At 38.4% G+C, this 25,974-nt stretch overlaps 1 long non-coding RNA gene across 1 annotated transcript in view; it reads right to left on the bottom strand.

Moving 5' to 3' along the window:
• Positions 1–3,301: 3,301 nt before the first annotated feature.
• LOC143240859 (uncharacterized) overlaps positions 3,302–25,974 on the bottom strand; it is a 31,451-nt gene continuing 8,778 nt past the window's right edge. Inside the window, exons 2-3 of the long non-coding RNA XR_013022000.1 lie at positions 15,063–15,214; positions 3,302–4,335 (exon numbers count right to left, since the gene is read on the bottom strand). This is a non-coding gene — a long non-coding RNA (uncharacterized LOC143240859). The remainder of the gene's footprint in view (positions 4,336–15,062; positions 15,215–25,974) is intronic.

The following is a 25,974-nucleotide window of genomic DNA, read 5'->3' as shown; positions in this document are numbered from 1 at the left end:
GGTTATAAATTGTGTGTACCTTATTAATTAAAAATACAACAAACATTTATTAAAAAATTCGATTACCTAATATCTATTCCAGAATCACAAAAAAAAGTGAATTTTATTAATTGCTAACTGATTTATTGTTTCAATTTGTTAAAAAATATCCTATTGGGTGATTTCAAGGTAGAGAAAAACATTTATGAAATATGAACATAACTTTCTCGACCTGGTTGAAGAAGCGTTTAACGGAGCCCTGAAGAAAATAAATTAAGTCAATAAGTTGCCATATCAGTATATAAACACATGAAATATGTTCTGTTACACAATGGTTTCTTTTCATCGTTTTTCTCTGTCATAATTATTTTATGGAATGAATAAATGTCCCTCGGTGCGATGAACTAAAGTTGTACGTTTTGTTTAAAAACAAGACAGAATGGACGCGAGGGTAGAACAAACTGAACAATTAAACACTTGTTCCCGTTAATACCTGTCTGTCTGTGAGGTTATGCCCTCTCTCCTCGCACCCCATCCAATCCCTTCTGGTCAGTAATAAACGTATATTAAGTCGTGCTTCCTTAAACCCCTTCCCCTTGACCTTTCAACTTTTGTTTATTAGCACTTCGTTCTTGAAGAGAGATATGTAGTGAGTTTATAAAGTCAACAGCGGCGTCACGCTGATCTTACTGCGCACGTGCTTGACACTAGTCAATGTTTAGGTTCACGTAGTTTGTTGTGCGTGGGAGAGGCAACTATTCCAGGACAGTAACCAGGTCGTTTGTTGCATATTTTCATACAATGTAACACCCGTGAGCGGTGCAGATAAGTCTCCACATAAAGGGAGGCGTGTTGAGTTTATTACCGCTTACAAGTATCTTGGTAAACAAATATTAAACACGCCCACGTTTTTGTGAAGGTTTAATATATTATACTTTTTTATTGTAAAAAGAAACAATTCATTCGTGTTTATTCCACTGTTAGATTAATGTATCGTCATTTTTGTTTTGTTTTAAGAGCAATGCTGCATAATCGATTATCTGTACCGTGCCCATTGAGAAATCTGACCCCAGAATTCAAGTGATAGTGAGCTTTGAAGTTTACTACTAATCCACCAGGTGGCTTATATCGTAACGATAGCAAACAGCTGAAATGTCAGTACATGACGTACTTGTTTTCAATAACGGCCATTTTTGGCGAAGTGTGATCATAATAAATCTTACATGTCATTAGAAAATAGTACTAGGCTTACCAAATCTTTTAAACACTATAGGGGTCTTTGTCTTATGATAGGTTTAACTTACTGTTTTATGATACTGTTTCACATTATTATCTATATACAGAATATGTACTGTTGTTGTTTCGCATTATTTTCAGTATAAAGAGTGCGTGTATTCGTTTCACATTACCAATATAAACAGAGCGTGTTGTTGTTGTTGTTTCACATTATCAGTATAAACAGTGCGTGTTGTTGTTGTTTCACATTACCATTATAAACAGTGCGTGTTGTTATTGTTTCACATTACCATTATAAATAGTGCGTGTTGTTGTTGTTTCACATTATCAGTATAAACAGTGCGTGTTGTTATTGTTTCACATTACCATTATAAACATTGCGTGTTGTTGTTTTTCACATTATCAATATAAATAGTGCGTGTTGTTGTTGTTTTACATTATCAATATAAACAGTGCGTGTTGTTGTTGAAGATTTTCTTTAGTTGTTTCAAGTTTCACACAAAACTACACAACCGCCATCTACGTATAGCTGCCATAATTTTGAACCGACAAACTATGGGAAGGTAGCTATTTAAAAACACCCACCAACAACTCTTGGGCTACCATTATCTAATTGAGTAATGTTATTTGACTTTCAAACTTACAGTACACACACGACACCAAGTTGCCTTGTATTCATATTTGGAGCATGCTAATGTTAGGCCATACCCGCCTCAAGGACGAAATACACACAAAGTATCCTAAGAAAAGACAGTCACATTACAAAGAAACGTTAGCCAGCATCACAAAAACAGATGGTGTCATAGGGGAGAAAAGGTAACTGGTGAATTCTAGTGGAAACATTCGCCAAACGTGCCTGGATATTCCCTAATTTAGCAATGTAAGACAAGAGGTAGCTTGTCATCACCATCCACTGCGAACTCTTGGGATACTCTTTTGCCAACGAATAGTGGGATTGCCCGTAACATAATAACTCCCCCACGGCTGAAAGGGCGAACATGTTTGATATGATGGGGATTCGAACCCGCGACCCTCAGATTACGAGTCGAGCGTCTCAATCACGTGGCCATAAGAAGAGTGTTTTAAACACACGGCCTGGATCGGAGAGACGTGAAATAGAAACAGGTGTTTTTTGTCCTTACTAGAGAAAAAAAAACTAAAAACTCTTTTTCTATTACATCCTGAACCTGACACATTGTATCCTGTCCCTTTCTGTCCGAACATATTTATCGTTCAACCTTGCTCCGAGTTTAACTTTAAACCGCGCCACCTGCCGCTCTACTCGCGTGGTTATTTCTCGGCCACGTGGCTACGTGACCTGCACATTAAAAACAATCAAGAGGCGGCAGTGAAAAGAATGCCAGTTTTTGTTGTTTTTTTCATTATTACAATTACTTTGCAATTTAAAAAATGCTCACACGCACACGTCAGCTCTAAGCAGGTGAAGGAAAACGGAAGGCTGTGACGCATAAGTTGTACACAGCATTACAAAATTTACCATGACATTTTCGGAGAAATGTAATAATTATAGAAATTAAGTTACTAATTTAACAGATAGCATGGCTAAAATACAAAAATGTTTTCTTTCAGAAATGTATGTCGCTTGTTCGCTGGTCCGGGTGTGACCTTGGGTAGTGTGCTCGAACCGTGATTCCGTAAAAAATACGTGCTCTGCGCTTTGGAGCTATAGGTGCGCAATAAAAGTAATAGTCAAATCCCACTATCGTTCAAAAAAAAGCTCCAAAGAGTTTACGTAGATTGCTTTTTACTAGTTGACTTCCTTAAGTCCACCTGTTCTCGATTTGTGGTCCGCGTGCTGTGATGCGAGATAAGGAAAATAAAAAAAAATCACAGTCCACGAAAAAACAAACAAAAACTTCTTATAACAGCTGTATGAGTGTGTAGAGACGACTCTGTAAAAATGCTTAAAATGATAATTGCTCAACAATACATAAACACTGTCAAAACAAATCAAATGATAGCAATAATTTGCACCATTTTGTGAGCATTATAACGTTGCTATGGCTTGGAAAAACATCTCCAAAAGTAACGAGCAGATTTCGGTGAGACACAACATCTACTACAGATGAGTTGAGCTGTAATCTGGTGCATGACGTCACGGTCCTCACTTCTTAAAAAAACGGTTCCTGCAGGTCACACCAAATATGATCGCCCTTTCAGCTGTGAGGGCGTTCTAATGCTACGGTCAATCCCACTATTCGTTGGTAAAAAAGTAGTCCAAGAATTGGCGGTGGGTGGTGATGACTAGCTACCTTCCCTATAGTCTTACACTGCTGGCGCAGATAGCCCTTGTGTAGTTTTGAGCGAAATTAAAAAACAACCCTGCACGTCTCATTTGTTCCACTTTTTTAAATACGTTTTAAGGCCTTTTATTGCACTGTTTTTTCTATCACATTAGAACCACCTCCGTGTTACACTCTTCGTCATCAAAAATCACCTCACATTAGTCACTGCTTTACAACAAACCTTTTCTCAGTCTCGCTTCACTTTTTTTCTCCATTTTACATTATATTTTCTCTCTCTCTCACTCTAACTTGCACCCAACTTGCACCACGTTCTTATCTACTTCACATCCCATACACCACACTTCATGACTTCACACCATTTGTCAACGTTACTCCACCCTTTGATCCATGTTACACAAATTAAAACCAGAATTACAAGTTACTTGAGAGGAATGTTGATATTTATAGTTCGTGCTGAATATGGTTAAACAGCGGTAAGTCTACAAATTTATAACGCCACAATCCAGAGTTCGGTTCTCTGCGGTGGACACAAAAACCCAACATGGTTTTCGTCTAAATCAATCAATATTTTATTTTATTTTTTACATGCGATTCTTTAACCCTGTTGTAATTTAACGAATTAGATCAAACTATTTTGGTCTCAATAACTTTCAGAAACCTGAATCATAATTCTATTCCTAGAACTGTTCTTATAATACTCCCAGGTGGGGCCATTTTGGAAGTAAAATAAGAGAAATCGGAGATGAAACGATGAATTACAACTTGCTTTTGCTATAACGTTCCTCGCCCCCAACAAAACAGCATGAAACACGGACTCTAGAGTTACAACCATAACTTGACCTGCTCAAAGTCCCTAAACAAAAGAAGAAAAACAACACGTTTTGTATAAGCTTAATATATAAAAACTTAGGAAAACAATATCCACCAGAACCACTAGTTGGTTTGGTGTTTTATGGCGCAAAGCAACTAGGCTATCTGTGCCAAACATTCAGTAAAAAGTTAAAATTAAAGTAAAATTAGTAAAACTCATAAAAGGAAATTAAGGTAAAACAAAAAGTTTATTTTTTAATTAAAAAAAACATAAATAGCACTAGAACCAATATTTACATCTAGTCACCAGTGATAAAAGTAAAACAATAGTAATTCAAGTTGTAAAGGACTTTCTGTAGCATAATTGAATTATCATAACGCGCTAGGAAGACTAACAGGTAAGTTCAAAACCACCATCAGTTACCTGAAGTTGTCCTTTCCAGTCCTGGTTCCGAGTTATTTGACGTTATGGCCATTTTCAGAAAGTTTGTTTGTTTGTTTGTTTTAATTTCACGCAAAGCTACACGAGGGCTATCTGCGCTAGCCGTCCCTAATTTAGTAGTGTAAGACTAGAGGGAAGGCAGCTAGTCATCACCGTCCACCGCCAACTCTTGGGCTACTCTTTTACCAACAAATAGTGGGATTGACGGTCACATAATAATGCCCCCACGGCTGAAAGGACAAGCATGTTTGGTGTGACGGCGATCGAACCCGCGACCCTCAGATTACGAGTCGAACGCCTTAACACAGCTGGCCATGCCGGGGCTTTTATGAAAGTAAAGTAATAAAAGTTTTGAAAGACTTGAAGCAGAATTTTAATTATAACTCGCCAGGAAGACTAACAGGTAAATTCAAAACCACCATCAGTCACTTGAAGTTGTCCTTTCCAGTCCTGGTTCCGAGTTATTTGACGTTACGGCCATTTTCTAACTTCAAATCGAACTGGATGTACTTTGATTCTTAAAAGGAAATCACATTAAAAAAAGGTATAATGTGTAAAAAACTTAAATAGCATTAAAAAGATTAATGGTCTTTAAAAAAACTAAAAAATATTTCTAAGATGGACAGCATCACCATCGCCAATAACACTCTCTAATGTTATGGACAAACCTTGGAACAGAACATGTTTACAATGGTGCCCTCGATGAGAGTCATAATGATATCAAGACAGTAAAATTTGGCATATTGTGATCTGAGTGTTACACAAACTACACACTGGTGCATCAGTTCCAGATAAAAGAAAACGATGAGTTAAAAAACTGTGACCAATGCGTACTCTTGTTAGAACAACTTCCTCCTTCTGATCCTTACGGAAGCAAAACGGCCAAAGTCTAATATAAGGTTTTATTTGAAAAAGCTTGTTGTCACGTTGCTCACTCCAAGTCGAATGCCAACTGGCACAAAGACGAGCCTTGAATAAAGGACAATAGTCTATGTATGGAATAGGCACAGTGGTGATAGTGCCAGAGCAGATAGATTTAGCTGACGTGTCTGCAAACTCGTTCCCGTGAATACCAACGTGGCCTGGTATCCAGAAAAACTGGATAGAAGTAGATGTCAATAAGAAATGGGCCAGCCGGTTTTGAATATCAGAGAGAACAAGGTGTGAACCAACGTGAAGTGATTCCAGGGCCAGCAGAGAACTAAGCGAGTCAGTATAAATAGTGTAGTTGGAGTACTGCTTAGCTTCAATATGATCCAGGACAAGAGAAATGGCGTACAGTTCAGCAGTGAACACAGAAGCTGTAGAGGGGATTCTGTGCGCAACTACCGAACCACAACAAACTATGGCAGATCCCACAGAGTCACCTGATTTGGAACCATCTGTATACATAGGAATGGAAGGATGGTTCGAAAGACGTTCAGCAAATAGCAGACAGTATTTCCAATCAGGAGTGTCTGCTTTTCTCAGATGACTTAAAGATAGGTCACATTTGGGGACAGTAAGAAGTCCTGGTGGGATGGGCTGACCAGTGCATAGAGCAATGTTATCCAAGGACAGACCCAACTCATCCAACTGTGCCTGGATACGAAGCCCAAAATGAGCAGTGACAGATCGTCTATTCTGAAAAAGTATGGCCCACCAAGGAAGGAAAACACAATCCCTGATGGGATGCTTTGGCAAGGAACAAAGTTTTGAAGCATATAGCAAAGATAGTTGCAAACGGCAGAGGTGCAAAGAAAGTTCATGAGACTCTGTGTATAAGCTCTGAACTGGGGAAGTGCAGAAAGCCCCAATGCAGAGCCAAAGTTCCTGATGATGAATGGGGTCAAACATCTTTAACACTGAGCTACTGGCAAAGCCATAGACCAGTGATCCATAGTCGAGTTTCGATAGAATAAGAGCACGACATATCTTTAGCATAGAACATTGATCCACTCTCCAAGTGGTGGAAGAGAGGACACAGAAGATGTTCAGTGCTCTTGTACATTTGATATGTAGCTGCTTGATATGTTGTATAAAGGTCAGCTTACAGTTAAAGATAAGCCCCAAGAACTTTATCTCAGGGACCACAGGCAGCATAACTTCACTGGTACGGAGTTCAGGATCAGGGTGAATACCCTGTTGGCGGCAAGAGTGCACGCAAACGGTTTTAGAGAGAGTGAAGTTAAAGCTGTTTGCTGTGGTCAACTTCAGTAAACAATTGAGAGAAATCTGTAGCTGCCGTTCAATATACCTCATGTTTCACGACTGACATGAGATGTGAAAGTCGTCAACATAGAGCCCCTTTGCAACAGTGAGAGGAAGTTGTTCAGTGATAGCAGTAATCTTTATATCTGAAAAGTGTAACACTCAGAACAAAGCCCTGAGGGACTCCAAGTCCATTAGAAAAGAGCGGGAAAGTGTGGAACCCACACAAACTTGAAATCACCTGTCCATTAAAATTTTTCTAAAATAAAAATGGGCAAATGGCCACGCAAACCAGATATATGGAAGTCTCGCAAAATGCCATACCTCCATATTATATCATAAGCCTTCTCTATGTCAAAGAATATTTGATACAAGATATTGTCGTTTGAGAAAGGCTTCTCTGATTGACGTTTCAAGTCGAATCAGGTGGTTCACAGTGGAACACTGTCGTCGGAACCCACACTTGGTAGGCGAGAGGAGGTTGTTTGATTCGAAAAACCAAACAACACGAGTATTAACCATCCAATCTAAGGTCTTACAGAGACAGCTCGTCAAAGCATTTGGACGGTAGTTTGAAGGAATCTCGAGATCTTTCCCAGGTTTGGAAAAAGGCAGGACAATAGCCTGGCGCCAAACATCAGAAAACACATTCTCCTGCCAGATCCGTTAAAAACAATCAGAAGAATAGCAAGAAAAGCAGGAGATAGATGGTGCAGCATTTCATAGTGTCATCAGGGGTCCCAAACTTTTTCACAGGGGGCCAGATTACTTGGGGAATGAGAAGCGCGGGCCACATGATCATTATGTTCAATACTCATAAGCTAGAACGAAAGCTCTCTGTAAAAGACTTAACACTAAGTTTATGATGTCACATTAGCCATGTGGGAGTAGCATGCAATACACACATATAATAAAAAAAACAAACAGAAATACAACCAACATTTTTATTTACCAAAAGGTTATCAAAGAAGGTGACATCAGCAAAAACAATTGTCACATCGCACATAGTGAGTACATATTTGAATTTCACTAAGCCGCAAAATATTTTAGTGAGATTTATGAAATTGGCATTTGGCTTTCAAAATATCTTCAATGTTCGGTTTTGAATTGCTGCATCCAATCACTAGAATTGCTTTCAAATGTTCATCAGTCAACTTTGATCGATGTACCGACTTCACATATTTTATTTTTGAAAATGCTTGTTCACAGACATAAGTTGTTCCGAACACTGATGCCATACCAGATGCGAACTGCTCCAGTTTTGGAAAATTATCTTCAGGTATATAGCTGTAAAATTCAATAAGTTGCCCCTCTTTGTGTTTTGGTTTCAACAAGTCATTTCCTTGCAAATCGATGACCTCCATCTGAAGTTCCACTGGCACGTCATCAATGACACAATCAAAATTATTATGAAAAAAGGAGAATGTCACTTTCGATTCTGTTGAGATCCGAAAATCTCTCTAAAAATGCTTATTTAAATCACAGATAATCTTTTTCTGAAACTCCAGGTTAACATCATCTGTGATTCCAGCATAAAATTCATTGAAACCCTGAAAATGAGAGAGGTTTCCTCCTTCCAAATGTGCTTCAAACAATGACAGCTTTCTCCAAAATCCTTTAATGATTCTCTATAGAGATTACAGACAAAGTTATTCTTCCCCTGAAGTTTCAAGTTCAATTCATTCATGTGGGATGTGATGTCAACCAAAAATAATAACTTTAAGAACCAGGTTGGATCTGACAGAAGTGGATCGGCTCTATATTTATCGATAAGAAATATATCTATTTCTCTTCTCAGATAATAAAAACGAGACAAGACTTTACCACAGCTGAGCCACCTCACCGCAAGTCGCAGAAATCCGAATCATTTTCTTCAAGAAACACCTTGAACTGGCGATGATTAAGTGCATGACCCCGAATGAAGTTCACTGCAGAAATGACTTGTTTCAGTACGCAAGAAATATCTCTGTCTTTTCCACATCGTGCTTGCTGATGTATGATGAAGTGTATGAATAGAGCGCTTGGGAGTTGATCTTCCAACTGTTTCCTGAACAACCCAACCAGACCCTTCTTTACTCCAGCCATGTTTTATCCTCCATCAACTGTTACACCTCTAAGCTGATTCCACTGAAGGGTTATAGTCTTGCAAAGTTTTATGCACTTCCATGAAAATGTCTTCTCCCAGTTGTTCTTCAGTGCATGCTGCAAACTGATGCCAACTCTTCCGTGATCTGAAAGTCCAAATTAACTCCACGAATGAACACGAGAAGTTGTGACGTAGTCAAGAGATCAGTAGACTCATCCAGTGCCATAGGATACCATAGGAAGTGTCTAGCTTTTTGGCGTATCTGTAATGCGATGTTCTTTCAAAGTTCTTCTGCTCTCCGTACAATTGAAGTTGCTGAAAGGCTGATACTTTCAAAGAAATTGTCCTTTTCAGGACATCGCTCATTTGCTACTTCCATCACACACTCTTTGATGAATTTGCCATCAGTAAAAGGTTTTCCTCGTTCTGCCATCCTATGCACTATTTTGTAACTTGTACGAGTGACAGTTTCATTTTCAGCAAACTTTCTCGTAAAGAGATTCTTTTGAGATTCAAAAACACGTTTCATGGATTCAAATTTCTCAGAACGGAACTTTCCTGAAAATTTCAAATATGTTGATCGATGTTTTGTTTCATAGTGACGCCGAAGATTGTACTCTTTCAAAACGGCAACACTTTCGGTGCATATCACACAAGTAGCTTTCTGTTTTTTTTTGTTTCCACAAAGAAGTACTTTTCTCCCCATTCTTCATTGACAACACGACACTCAGGGTCCACTTTTCTTCTTTTAAAAGCAGTCATAACGATGGATGAAAAAAAACAGGATCTGAAAATGAAAAACACAGAACGCTGTGAGAAAAGTATTGATTGTACTGGTCCAAGAACGCACAAATAAAATATATTGAAACGTATGTTTGCCACGACACTTACCTAAGAACGAGTTACGAAAAGCGCATAACTCGACTACTAAGAGAAATGAGCTTGCTGAAGCGGTAACCCTAGGCCGCTGAATTTACAAGACGAGTCGATAGGACGAGGGTTAAGTCTGTACTTGTTTTCGAAATCCTAATACTTTCATAAATACGTGCCTCGATATGAATGAACGGGCAGTAAGGACGAAAGAAGAATTTTCTTATTGGTTAAAAATGCGTGTGACAGCCTTGTATCTTTTTATCATAATGTCTTGTGTTTGCCAGCTAAAAGCGACCATCGGTGTGATTTATTTTGTTATGACAATCGGACATTTGATGAAATGTCGCTTTTTATTTCCAAGCGGGACGGATAAAATGACCTCGAGGGCCGTATCCGGCCCTCGGGCCGCAATTTGATGACACCTGACCTAGAGTATTGGCAATGCTCTAGGTATCAGCTACTTCCTGGCTATCAGGGAGCAAGGTCGAGAGGGGGACAGAATTATATTGCCCACTGACCTTTCGAATCTTGTCCCTTATATCTTTGGAACTGGTGGTAGCAGATATGCTGGTTGTGAACTCAATCCAAGATTCCCTCTGGCTTTGACGTCTTACCCACTGAGCATGTGAACGGGCCTGCTGGAAAACGTGTCGAGGTTTCAGGAATACATTGAGCAGCTGCCTATAAAATACAGTCCGTATTTTGATGACACACCGTCATCAACTGATGGCTTACAGATGATGGCAGGATAAGTTCTGCAAAAGTAGTGAAAGAGGGCTGGTTTGCTTGATCCAGCTTCCACCGGGGCACGTGGGTTGGGTGGCATCGACCATGACCAGTCTCTCTCAAAATTATAAGAAAATGATGACCGCTTCGTAGATTATTGTCAACCCTCCATGAAAAATGAGAGAATAGTGAAGGGGAGCAAACAGAGATCAATAGCATGCCTTGATGGTGCATGAATATAAGTAGAAAAACCAGTATTGAAAAGAGAAAGGTTGTGATCAGAGAGCATACGCTCTATGGAGCGACCCCTCCCATCAATATCAGCACTTCTCCAGATGGGATGATGTCCAATAAAGTCCCCCAGGATTAAAAATGGAGACAGCAACTGTTCAATGAGAGCATCAAGGTCTGATTGATCATAGATCTCTCCAGGCGACAAGTAGAGAGAACAAACAGAAAACACGGATGGCTACAGTCTCCAAGGATGTGTTGAGTGGCAAAGACAGGGTGGGCATATGCTGATCAACCAACAGTGCCATCCCTCCATGAACTCGTCCATCACACAGCCTGATATTTCTATACAAAGAAAACCGCCAAAAGGTGACTGTATTGGCAGGTTTCAGAAATGTTTCCTGTGAGGAAAGACATACGGGATGGTAGGAAGTATCAGTGTTTTGATGTCATCAAGATTAGAACATAAACCTCGAAAGTTCTGTTGTATCAAGGTGGCCATTTTCATTTATGTGTATGCGAATTGGGTGGAAAGCCTTTCTGTTTACGACCACGTCTTTTTTCTTTACTGTCTTTATTCGAGGGAGGTCTATCGACCTCCATGGATCCTGCCCTGAATCAATTGGGCAGGTCTTTGTTGTTGGAAGAGGATTCCAGCGACTGAGGATGTGAACGAATGGTCGTTTTTGCATCTTGGGGTGGAAGAAGATGTATCCGACGAAATGCCCGTACCAGGAACCAAAGGAAGTTAATCTTGGGATTTACTGGAATGTATGTTAGGAACAGAGATGGGTGTTGAAGTTGATTCATCAACTTTTTTAACCATGGAGGTCAAAAGACATTTTGTTTTGAGAACGATTCTTTTCGAGGCCTAGAGAGATCTTTCTGCACTCCCACTGCATTAGTTGAACGAAGTGCAGCAGCAAACGTCCGAGATGGGGTGGTGGACAGCAACTTTCGAGCCTCAGGATAAGTAATGTTATGAATAGTTTTCAAATGCTGCACCTCTTTTTCTTTCAACCATTTAGAGCAAGAACAAAAGTAGGACAAGTGAGAGCCATTGCAATTGACGCAATGAGGGTCCATTTCACACTCACAGGCATCGTGGCCCTTGCCACCACAACGAGGGGCTTCAAGGAACCACGACAAGACGTCTTCCAGTGACCGAACTACTGATACTGGAAACATCTGAGAGGGTTTGGAATGTATGGCCGTACCCTGCAATTAAGATGACCTGCCTTGATGGTGGCAGGTGGACGTTGTGACGTAAATGTGAGAATGAGGACACTGGATGGCACCATAATTCCATCTTTGCGAGTGGAGATACGCCTCCCTGCAGAAACTCCTTAGATGGAGAAACCAGCGAGAATATCTGACTCGGTGATGTTCTTCAAATCCCTCTTATTAATAACTCCTCGTGATGAATTCAAAGAAGCATGTGGAGTAACCTCAATAAGTATATCTCCAATTGCCTTTGAATGCAACAGGAATTCACCGTGTTGAGATGTGGATGTTTCTACCAATATGTCACCAGATCGAAGCTTTTTGACTGACTTTGGAGAACTAGCAAGTCCCTCTTGTCCCTTCTGATTGAGAAAGGGAGATATTTGCCCTAAAAGGTTTTCTGAAAGAGAATGTAATATAATAAAAAATGAAGTACACGTGTTACAAATATTAAAGATTGCTGCTCAGAGTCTTCAAAACGTGGTCGTTTACCTATGGACTGTTTCTTTCATTATTTCATTTAAGATTTTACTTGGATGATTCATAATAAAATGAGAATATTTCGGTGCTCACTGACCCCACCCACCATGAAGCCCTGCAAGGAGACGCACTACAATGCCAAACAAGGATACTGCAGCAACGCCAGGGTTTTGTGAGCACTGTACCTAAACACCAGCATCAGATACAATGTCCACAATACCTGTTGAGAATATCCAACATTGGTACTTGGTTGACCATAGCTCAAGTGAACCAGCCGATTGACCCAAGGGAGCCACTCCAAGGCCGCCCGTCTACAGAAATTCAAGGCCAATGTAGTATGTTAGGATTGAATTCCTCAACCACCAGAATTATCTCCTCCCCTTCACGGATCACCACGCACAGCAAACACGTGGGTAGATGTTTAGATCCCATAGAAGGTAAAATAAAAGAATAGAACCTTCCTTGGGAGGTCTCCTTACCACGTACAGGAATCCACACCGAGGGAAGAACTACTAGATAGTATGGATTAATACACGACGCTCGGAACAATATCCACCGGAGCTACTAGACGGTATGGATCAATACACGACGCTCGGAAAAATATCCACCAGAGCTACTAGATCGGTATAAGTAATACATAACACTTGGAACAGTATGGAACAACATTTCACAATCGTACACTGTTTGTCTGTATTGCTACGTGAAAACAAGGTGTTATACTATGGCATAAATCTAGCAAAGGCTCGTTAAAATGATTATGTTTGACACCAAATAGTAATATATCATCAGAAATATCATGCCTAAGGAAATCAATTGGTCTTCAGTGTTAGTGATTATTATACATTGAAAGCTCTAGATGACAGGAAATTTACCAATTCTATAAATACCCGAGCTGAGATTTTTGGCTATGTGGCAAATTAGAAAAAAAAAATCCCAAAACGTAGTGTTCATGCCCCATGTTTCTACTGGTTTTGGATGTTTGAAATGCGCTGATTAAGGACGCATGGAAGTCAAACATGGCAAACTTTGAAAAATTAAAATAAAAAAATCAAGATGGCCGCTACACGCTGAAGTACCTCTAATAACCGTCGATTTACTTGAACCCTAAGTTATAATGAAATCACTTGACAAGGACTGTTGACTTTCTTGCTCTTGTAATCATCTTTTCTAAAGGTGGCTGTCTGCACTGAAATCTGGAATAAATAATACACGAATTCAAAATCCCTTACTAAAAGTGAAAATTTGGAATACTTATCATCGCTCTAATTGTGGACTTATGGACATTTCGGTATGTGGCCAACATTGTAGCTGACATGCTGAATTACTTGCAAAACTGTGACATATGCCATTTACAATAGTGTAAAAATACAAATTATTTGGCCCCGAAATACATAAGACTGGAGCTCGAGTTGATTTCTGCAGGATATTTTTGAACAAAAATCTAGAGTGGCCATCTTGAATATTTTATTTAGCCCAAAAGTGCGTGAATAATACTTTTGTGTTCAGAAAAAAAACATTTAATTCGCTACCAAATTATTCTATCGTTTCCATATAAGTACTTAGGGCGGGGATGGCCAGGTGGTTAAGGCGCTCGACTTGTAATGCGAGGGTCGCGGGTTTGAATTCCCGTCACACCAATCATGCTCGCCCTTTCAGTCGTGGAGGCGTTATAATGTGCAGTTAATCCCACTATTCGTTGGTAAAAGAGTAGCCTAAGAGTTGGCGGTGGGTGGTGATAACAAGCCGCTTTCCCTCTAGTCTTAGGCTGCTAAATTAGAGACAACTAGCGCAGATAGCCCTCGTGCAGCTTTACGCGAAGTTAAAAAACAAACAATATAAATACATACATGCATGATTACATTCACGTATGTATCTTGTAGTTTCAATACATTTGCAGACATGCGTATCTCGTGGCAGTAACTTAGAGGATAACTCACTTTTTTTAAAAAATGAACACCAAACTATAAATTGTGGCCCATTTTAGCGTCCCTACTTTCGTTGAGTCTAAAATGCAGTAATATGCACTGTTTTAATTATTTTTGTAATAAACCAAACAATGGCTCATTTATACGTTCCTACTTTGATTGAGTCTGACATTAATTAGTATGCGCTGTTTTATTTTATTTTTTTTAATAAACTCTAAACAGTGGCTCATTTTGGAGTCCCTATCAGTATGAAGTCGACTTTTGTCTACCACCACTAAGCTCTGTACTCGAAGTAATGCCATTTTATACTGTAACTATACTGTACACTGTACTATACCAATTTCAGCTTTTATACAATCAAATAATTCTTCTTCGTAGCTTAAACGTGCTCATTTAAGTGTTTAAAAGGCTTTAATTAAAAAATTAGGTAAGTGGGTTTTATCTGCAAGGCTCTTTTGTGTTGCAAAAACATACAAAACACCAGAACATAAGCTTTGCTGACATAATTAATTATGGTACTTTGGAAAACACAAACCTCAAACATAAAATGAAACACAAGAAATATAAACTGGTTAAATAAGTACATTACTTACTGGTGTTTGGTGCGTATGTCTCTCCACATATCTACCTGTCTGTTCGTACGTTATAGCTGAAAGCATTCTCATGATAAACTATCAGACTTGGAAAACATTTGGAGCCAAATGATCGTTTTTACTGCAACAGTACTTCTTTAAATATAACATTTCTAGAATAATACGAAAGAATTTTAATTGTAAACATTTGTCTTAGGCCTAACGTTAGTTAAGCCTTTATTAAGTACGGACTATATTCGACAAAAGAGATAAACTAACTTGTGTACATTTTGTGCTTTACTTTAGTGAGAGCTAAAATTTAGCCTACTTAATACTACCAGTAAATAAACGTATAATGTTATTCTACGACCCAACGTTAGACCTTTACAAACATACTGATAAACTTTTAATATATCGTTGTACAAAATGTCTATTAAAGTATATTTACATCCACTGAAATACAGTGCACACGTATGCGCAACCTAGTTGTAAGAGGAGTGTATTTTCAGGACAGAGAAAATCTGAATATTATTAGAATAAATGGTGTCAGTTTTAAACAAATGAAATCCCAAAACTATATTTCTGTACATATATTGCACATTCGTTGTTTTTTTAAACATAGATTAAATAGATATTCGTGTCTTAGCTGAACACTGTGGCTACTTAAAACGTGATTATACGATGCGGTTTCATCATATCTGAAAGACTGGATTTAAAACTGTTAAAGTTGGTTATTTTATTGTTAAGCGCAACGATACACGATTGGCTATCTGCACTGTGCCTATCTCATATTTTAACGTTCTGAGCACCGCTGAGTCACTAGGAAGGGGCGGTTTTAAATTACAAATGAGAATCTAGTTAACTTGGTCATTATATTAGTTCGAGAATTTTAGTAAGCAACATCACAAAGTACGGTAGTGTTTAGTATTTATGGATAGGTCGAGGATAAAATGGCCGTCCTACATTATAAAAACCTTAGTGACTTTTATAAATAACTAATGTTGGTTTTCAAGGTTTTTAAAAGCTGTTGAGACCTTCAGTTTATCCAAAACGCATCGCTCAAGTAGGGAACAGGCGAGTAGTGTAACGGTCAAATGTTCAACTGATTATTCTAATTCTGACGTCAGAAAGGTTAGCTCTCCAATGATTAAAGTTGTGATGACTTGTTTGATTTTGAATTTCGCGCAAAGCTATACGAGGACTATCTACGCTACCCGTCCCTAATTTAGCAGTGTAAAACTAGAGGGAATGCAGCTAGTCATCACCATCCAACGCCAACTCTTGGACTGCTCTTTTACCAACGAATAGTGGGATTAACTATAATATTATAGCACCCCCACGGGTGAAAGGGCGAGTATAGTTGGTGTACGACGATTTTAATCCGCGACCCTCAGATTACGGGTCGAGCGCCTTAACCACCTGGCCATGCCGTACCTGCAATGACTTACACACCAGAACGTTTTATTTTAACTTAGGGAGTGCAGCGTTTCACTAAGTTCAACACATGATGTCCATCAGGACAACTCGTCACACTGTCATACATTATAAAATATTCACTGGTATTGTTTAAAACAATAAGTGTGATGTGAGGATGACAATACTAAAATAAGGGAAGAGGTGAATACACAGAACCATACAAAAATCACTACATTAGTAGCCACTGAGTCAATGATACAAGGTCACAGGAATTGGACACTGTAAGACTAAGTTATAGCATTATTCAGTTTAAATCTTTTTAGTCAAACTTGAATTCAACATTTAGTTGTAGATACAAGTTTTTCTTGAAAAGATGTGGGTAATTATGTAGTGATTTCTGTATGGTTTTGTGTATCAATCTCTAGCTTGTTTCTGTAGTGTTATTACTTGTGCATATACAGTAAAAGTAAAGATTGTATTCACTCATAACGTGTCACACAAATCAAAGTGGATAAATTAAACGGAATGTGGAAAGAACGTGACCAATATAAGTAGTAGTTCCACCGACAATGTTAGCAGTGTTACGTGGTAGTTTCATAACCAATGTTATGAGTATTCCATGGTAGATTTATTAGCAATGTTAAGAGTGTTACGTGGTAGTTCTATTGCCAATGTTAGCAGTATTACGTGGTAGTTCCATCATTACTGCTACGAATATTACGTGAAAGGGTCAGCATTTTAGGGGATGGACGGGTATTCGAACCACCTGGCTGTGGCGAGGCCCCTAACTGTAAGAAATACGCGTCTTAACCCTGGAATTACCGATGATGTTCATCCCAATGGCTGCGTAGACACGTGTTTCTAAGCTATTTTTGTTGTGAGTTCATAACTTTGTTCACTCATTGTCCATAATAACATAGGGGTAATACAAAATAGAAATACTAGACGAAAAACTGTAACTAATAACGAAGCCAATCCTGTCAATCGATTCACCACTCGTCAGTAAACCATACCAGTTTCAGATATGCACGACAATACAGTCCGTCAACAGATGAGATATGTGTGTAATTACAAAGTTATTGTAACAATGAATGGAGTTAGACAGTAAAGTCCGCGCTTGACGGATAAGTATAACAACCTAGTCCGTTTTTTAAAGAGTTTTTAAAAAATTAGAAGAGTATATAATAATAGTATTTCAACCACACAATGTTCGCCACATCCATTACCGACGACGCATTTCGTTCAGTCCAAAGCTCATCAGGTCAGCTGGGAAACAATAAACAGAGCGAAAGACGGAACACTATCTATACAAGTCACTTACGAAAACAACTGCTCAGTGTAAGATCGTTTTGTAAGAAGATGTGGTACGAGATACACTAACAAGTTTGTTTGTTTGTTTTTGAACTTTGCGCAAAGCTACACGAGGGCTCTCCACGCTAGCCGTCCCTAATTTAGCAGTGTAAGACTAGAGAGAAGGCAGCTAGTCATCACCACCCACTGCCAATTCTTCGGCTACTCTTTTACCAACAAATAGTGGAACTGACTGTCATATTATAAAGCCCCCACGGCTGAAAGGGTGAGCACGTTTAGTGGGACGGGGGAATTAACAAGACACTGTGTTTTTAACCCGGTTTTTAACGTTTAAGTCCGCAGACACTGAGGGAAGGAATAATATATTTGTATGTGATCAATACATGAATTAGTCTAAATGATTTATAGCTATGCTTCTTGCCTTTGGATGAAAATAAAACTTTAATTATAACCAAGTTACTCTGTGTTCTTCATTTTTATAAAACAAAATAAAGCACAAATAACACATGAATAACGTAACCCAAATACAGAAAAAATAAGAAGAAAAGGCCTCGTCACGTCACTGTCATAAAAGTTTCGCTCGTATGTAGTTTTAGCGACGTATGATATGAATGTAACATGATCAAAATTCCCAAGAAAATATTCTTTGGTCCCTCTCTTTAAACAAGATTTTAAAAAAGGTGGAATAGAAAGTTTCAAGTATTTAACAAATGTTCATTCATTTTTAACCATCGGCAAAAAAAAAAAAAAAGTCTTAGGAAGGACAGTATCAAATTTCTCTATGGGCCTTAAAGCAAAGTATCAAATCCCAGTATAGTTCTGTGGGACGTACATATTTACCACCATATTAAGATCCAATAGGGAAGTTTATAATCATAACTAGGCTTAAATGATGACTCCAGGTAGACCAGCAAGGAAACTTCTGCTTCGACTATTCCAAACAGCAGTCTAAATATATAGATAATACAACGGAATCAATAAAAAATGACAGAGATGGGCCGATAAAATTCTGAAACTTCAAACCAACCACTCTCGCGTTCTTCATATAAGGATTATTGTAGTTTTACAACAGCAGTCTTTCAGAAGGGTCGTGACGCCTCAACATGGTTTGGAAACCTTTAAAAACATTAATCGTTATTGAAAACGGTAAGATATACGGTGACACTGCCATGTCACATTGCACCAATACGACTTATTTAGTCTTCTTGCGTTTTGTTTTTCCAGCGTAGACGTATTTTCGCTCAAACCACGTCAGTTTGTTTTATCATATTGATTGAGTGGGTATTTACAGTCTCGAAATCTCACTTCCTATTAACGAATAGTTGTTGTTGTTTTGAATTAAGCACAAAGCTATACAATGGGCTATCTGAGCTCTGCCCACCACAGGTATTGAAACCCGGTTTTTAGCGTTGTAAGTCCGCAGACATAACGCTGAGCCACTAGGAAGCGTACCCTAAGTAAGGGTCTGTCATGGCCTAGTGGCAAGAACACTCGACTAGCAACCTTCTGATCGCAGGTTCAAATCCCGTTTCTCAAACATACCCGCCCTTTCAACCACAAAAGCGTAATAATGTGACAGACCATCCCAATTTTCAATGGTAAAGAGTAGTCCACAAAAATGTGAAATAAAATAATAACATACTGCTGTTATATTACTTAAAAAACAAAAAAATCAATAATTTAAGTAAAGAAATTACAAAATCTCCCTTGTGGAAAAATCTGAAATATTAGTTATACCATTACACAAGGCCCGGCATGGCCAAGCGTGTTAAGGCGTGCGACTCGTAATCTGAGGGTCGCGGATTCGCATCCCCGTCGCGCTAAACATGCTCGCCCTTTCAGCCGTGGGGGGCGTTATATGTGACGGTCAATCCCACTATTCGTTGGTAAAAGAGTAGCTCAAGAGTTGGCGGTAGGTGGTGCTGACTAGCTTCCTTCCCTCTAGTCTTAAACTGCTAAATTAGGGTCGGCTAGCGCAGATAGCCCTCGTGTACCATTACACAAAATACTCAGCTGGTTATACAATCGCGCAAAATGCAATTATAATTATACAAACGAAAATATCGTTAACAACAAGGGAATCTAACTGATATAATAATGCATTACACTTTTTATAAAATTAAAAGATAAGAAAAGTATATTTATATGTAAAATCGGCTCGTTTGGGTTGAGAAAATATTTTACGTAGAAGAGCGAACAACGTGTCGACCTTCTTCGGCCATCGTCAGCCGATTTTACATATATATTTCTCTATAAGTGGGTTTTCTCGACATTACTGATTAGAAAAGTATATTTAATTAGCTACATTTATTATCATAATGATTTTTAGTTTCGCTCACACCTGACTCTGATCGAAATAATATCGCCACCACATAAAATCTGTAACTATACCCTCGAGCAAAATCCCCTAATTATAATTGTATTCTCGCACAAAATCTACAATCATGTGTACACATATATTAGTAAAAAATTGATACGTTTTGATAAAGTAAACAAAATCATTATTTTAGAAACCAGTCGTGTTCCCACAGCTGTCTACAGGCAGTGAAAGGTGATATAGATGTGGGACGTTGTGGGCTTGAGCGCCCATATCTTGCTCTCCTAATTTCTATATCTATTACTATTCTTTTATTTTTTATGTGAGACTGGCGAATGGAAGTTAACACTGATAGATGGTGTATCTCCACCGCAATGTGGGTCCTATTTTTACAGTCACCTTCAAACCTACGGTACACCTTATAATCTTAGATTATAGTTTGTACCCTGGGATCTTTTTAATTGGTGCAGCATTTTTTGTTTAATTTAATTTTGTTTCGACTTGTTTTTTTAAGTTATAACAAATTTATATATATATATATACACATACACACTCACACAAAATCACCAAGTTATGATTATACCCTAGCGCAAAATACTCAATTATAATAAAATCCTCTCGTGAAATCTCCTATTCCCATTATAGTCTTGCGCAAAATCTCCAATTACTGATTAAAGTTTTAGAATAGAAACCACAAGAATATTTTACATCGACTGTATGGAAGAAAAACTGGAGATTGGTTAGTTTAAAAGTATTAGTTCTTTAAAAAGAAAAAAGTGATATTTGTATAAATAGAAGGTTTGCACAGTAGTGGATCCGTGTGTACTCCTAATGTTAACCTCTTATCTCACAGATTAGCGCGCTCTTAGTGTCTCATCGGAATGTCTGAGGGTTTGTAGTGCTAGAAATTTGGTTTCAATACCTTTACACTCAACGACAAAAAAACAACAACAGAATTCCACGTTTTTATTTTCAGATTATAGACAAACGTAGGTGGCCCGACATGACCAGGTGGTTAAGGCACTCGACTCGTAATCCGAGGGTCGCGGGTTCGAATCCCCGTCACACCAAAAATACTTGCCCTTTCAGCCGTGGGGGGCGTTATAATGTGCGGTCAATCCCACTATTCGTTGGTAAAAGAGTAGCCCAAGAGTTGGCGGTGAGCGGTGATGACTAGCTGCCTTCACTCTAGTCTTACACTGCTAAATTAGGGTCTGCTAGCGCAGATAGCCCTCGTGTAGCTTTGCGCGATATTCAAAACAAACCAAACGTAGGTTTTCTTATTGCAAAGCCACATCGGACTATCTGCTGTGTCCACCGAGGAGAATCGAACCCCTGATTTTTGCGTTGTAATTCTGAAGACTTGCCGCTGTCCCAACGGGGGACATAGACAAACGAAAATAATGCAATTTTCAATCAAGATGATCGCCACCTGGAAATAATGATTGTTTTCATTCTACCCAACGTTTCGGTTTATGTCGTTTTCAAGGGTCTATTCGCCTCGCAGCTTATGAAATAGATTTCAAACTAGATGAACTACCCGTCCCCTAGACGGAAATTGTGTAAACTGGCAATTAATAAACTGTTATTTCAAGGCATAAAAAGTTGCTTCCCTTATATGTGGATTGTAAAAAAATACAAAAAATGCTATAGAAAAACTACAAAACACAAAATGTGTGTCCCCCGCTGGTACAGCGGTAAATCTTCGTATTTACAACGCTAAAATTGGGGGTTTGATTCATCTCGGTGGACTCATGTGGCTTTGCTATAAGAAAACATACACATACGAAACGTGAAAATACTGCAAGTCTGTATGTGTTTCCGTATGGACCCATCAAAACTTCATGCCAAATTTGGTGAACATCTACCAACAGGGGACGAAACAGCGCTAAAACAAGGCCCACAGAAACTGCAAAACGCAAAATCAAAAACTAAAAGTTTGTATGTATCTCCCTATGTACCCAATGAAGCTCTTTTCCAAATTTGGTGGAGATCCATCCACATGAGGTGGTAAAAGAGGTTTGCGGTTTTTATGGCTTTTTTGTTGTTGTTGCGTCTCTTACCACATTTGGCACGAATGTTTGTTGAGTCCATGGAGAGATAATACAAACTTTCAGTTTTAATTTTGTTTTGCAGTTTTTATGGACGTATTTTACAAATACGTATAATGGAAGTTAGTTTTATATCCTAATGTAACCTTTCATCAATCGTGAATTTACATAACATCCGTCTAAGGGACGTGTACTTCAGCCAGTATAGATTATAGCAACATAAATGAATTTAAAACTATAACAATGTAATGAACTGTACGGTGCACAATGAAGTGTGCTAAATAAAATATTGTTGAACATGTTATAGTCGCAAGTTAGAAAAATACATATTATAAAAAAAATGGTATTACTGTGGCTAGACGTCGTTTCGATCTTTCAACAAGCACTAAAAGTTTTACAAATTACAGATTATTATTTAACCTTGCCGATAGGTGGTGCTGGTACCACCATGTGGCTATCAGTACACATCTCATTACACGTTTTTATTTCTTGTTTTTTCCAATAATTTAAACTTTTACGTTTATAACAGTCTGTATTTGTCCTTTTATCTCCAGTTCAAAGCACACGCGTGTTTTCACTGTCTTTCGCTCTCTAGTCTAGGGTCTAAATTATTGTAAATAGTCTTATCATCTACAGACATGTTGCTCTTGTTTGTTGTATATAATGCACAGTAACAGTCTGTTTGTAAACACGTCTTGCGAAGGACAAAATAGATTTTCTCCGTTTTAACGATTGTTCTGAAAACATGGTCCTAGGAGTCCAAATGGGTATTTTCAAAACATGCACTGTTACTTAGAGCTTGGAGATCTTATCAGCCTAGCGACTCTCTTCAAAATTTCCATCCTCAAAGAACTGACTTTATCAGCATGGCCTCCAGCTTTTAGCAATTATCAGATTAAAACTCGAGTCAACATTCAAAACAGTAACGAAAAGAGAAACAAACAAACAGCATTTTCAAATAATAACCAGAAAGCAGAGCTAAGTAAGATTCAAATTCAGAAAATGTAAGTAAAGTTCAGTTTTAATTGATTAATTGACTGGAATTAAGCACAAAGTTATACAATGGGCTAACTGTGTTCTGCCCACCACGAGTATCAGACACGTCGCTGTGTACAATGTTACCAAAAAAAATCACGGAATTCTGCTAAAAGTTCTGTTTTCGTTAAACACAAACAATTCACGACAGATAATTAGCTTCCCCCAGGTGTCACTGAGGTAAATATAAGGGCTTATAACACTAAAAATTGGTTTCAATACCCTCTGTGTGGGGAGCACAGATATCCCACTGTGTAGCAGGCAGTATAAAAGATATAAATACTCTATATTGCACGCTTATCTAGCGTAGGCATAATTTTCTGCATAACTTATTTGTGTGTGTCTATATGTAGCTAAAACTTGTCTGTATCCAGGTGTCCATCAGTTGTTTTTGAACCTTATGCTTTCTGTTATTGCAATTTTAAAATTATTAACGAATATTTTTCTATTATTTTATTGAGGGTCATCTGCACTGGCCGTCTCTAGTTTTGAACTCATACTCTACAGTGAAGGCAGCTAGTTATCACCCCCCACTGCCAACTCTTGGGCTGCTCTTAACCAATGAATGGAGAGAGTGACTGCCACATTCACTTCGTCAGTAAAAGAGTAATCCACGAGTTGACGGTGGGTGGTGATGATTAGCTGCCATCACTGTAGTATTTTACTACTAAGTTAGGGACGGATAGCGCAAATAGCCTTTGGGTAGTTTTGCACGAAATTCAAAACAAGTCGTTGCATTACAACGGTTAAAAAAACAAGCATGTTCAGTGGGAATGAAAACCAGCCACTCTCAGTTTGGAAGTCGAATACTACGAGTATTAGGCCATGCAAAGTCCTTTTCTTATCTTGTTAGGTTCCCCAGAAGGATGCCTTCGGATGTACAACACTTAAATTCGGAGTTCGATTCCTCTCGGTGGACTCAGCAGATAACCCGATGCGGCTTTGCTATAAGAAAACAGAAATACACGCCCTCCTGGTAAATGTGGACGAAAAGCCTTCTTTATACGTTGCTACGGAAATTATTATGCTTGATTTACTGTACCCTACACAAAGTTTCTGCTTTCTTCGTGTTGTTCAGACACAACGAAAGTTGTTACTGGTGACGAACTAACAACACCAAAACCTGTACAAAGTGTTGTTGTGTTTATTATTATTCCATTCCGCTGTAATTTAGACATTTTGTAGTTAGTACTCTCACATCTAGGGGACAGAAACAGAAAGTTGTATGCTTCCAAATATAACTATAAAAACACCAGACAGAAGTGTAACTATATTAACACTTTCTGTCCTCCAAATATGTAAAATTATCAAGGGGAATAGAAGATCTATCGTGTTTTATACGAAGTATTTGCACATGTTATTATATTTACAATTTTAAGTTTCCGACGCTTCGGATATCCTTACGGCTAGAAGGATATTTAAATGCCCTTTCTAAAGGTTAATATTTATAAATCGAGATTGTTAAATGTTTTAGGTCCAAAAGGCACAGTATTGAAAGAAGGGCACCTTAACTGTACTCGATCGAAGGGGGTAAATTCGCACACAATAGTGTGTTTGGGATTCAAACAGGCTCTCATGTCAAGCTAATCGGAAGCAACGCCCACTCTCATTCGCAAAGTATTGGTTATAGTTACGAAAGAGAACCCTCCGACCCATAAAGTCATTATAAGTAAACTGGACATGTCTCTTTACACTGTTAACAATAAAATAAACAAGGAAGGGCTCAGAAGCTTCTCGTCGAACCTAGAATTCACAACTGTTCTTATCCGATAAACAAAATTACTGAAAAAAATTGAACCCCAATATTTATGTATAATCAAATACCTGTTAGGCCCCGAAATGCAACTCGTATAACTTTTTGACTCTGGTTTATTTAAAAGGCCTTGAAAGCCAACATCTGGGTATAGTGGAAAGTTTATCAAGATATGTTGTCCCAGGTTGACATCACCTTTCTTCTCACCGGCTAATTTTAATGAAAATTGCAGTATTCGACAATAGTGTGTTTTCTTATAGCAAAGCTACATCGGGCTATCTGCCGAGTTTACCGAGGGGAATTGAATCCCTGATTTTAGTGCTGTAAATTCGAAGACTTACCGCTGTATCAGCGAGGGACCCGACAATAGTGTGTAATCAAGGCCATCAGACTCAACATGGTAAACAAGTGGTTCCAAATATATCATCGGAGCATAAAACATCGTTTTCATAAAAATGTTTGGTATTTATAATCTGAACAGTTCCTTATTAAGTGGATTAAACGTTGGCTCCCCCACCTAGAACAGCGGTACGTTGAGGAATTTACAGTGCTAAAATCCGGGGTTCAGTTCCCCGCGGTTTTCACATCAGATAACACAGTGTGACTTTTTCACGCTCTTTTACACTTAACATCTTACAATCAAAAATGTCGCACCAGATATGACGAACCAGAAGTACAAACTCTAAACTAGCATCAATAAACAAGTTGTTTGTTTGTTCTGTGTATAATAACAATAGAAGATTAGATTTTTTATTTAGGGTCTCTCTCTTTAACTAGAAACACTCATTTATAACTAACATTTATATACATTAAAGATAGTTAAATAGAAAAGACGAAAGGTTTGCCTGATTTGCTTGAACTGCGTTGCCTTTGAAGTCGTTAGATCTATTCGTGAATTTTCAATTATTGGTGTCTCTTTCGTTTGAACGCGTTTTTATGATTTGAAGAACGTATATTGTTGTCGTAATACCATGATATTTCATGCATCAAGAGAGTATGGCTCCCAAAAACGCCCTCTATTTTTCCCAGGTAAATAATGATTTTATTACA

Source organism: Tachypleus tridentatus, chromosome 13 (genome assembly GCF_004210375.1).
Source record: "Tachypleus tridentatus isolate NWPU-2018 chromosome 13, ASM421037v1, whole genome shotgun sequence".
Classification (NCBI taxonomy): domain Eukaryota; kingdom Metazoa; phylum Arthropoda; class Merostomata; order Xiphosura; family Limulidae; genus Tachypleus; species Tachypleus tridentatus.
This window is presented reverse-complemented; position numbering and strand designations above follow the sequence as displayed.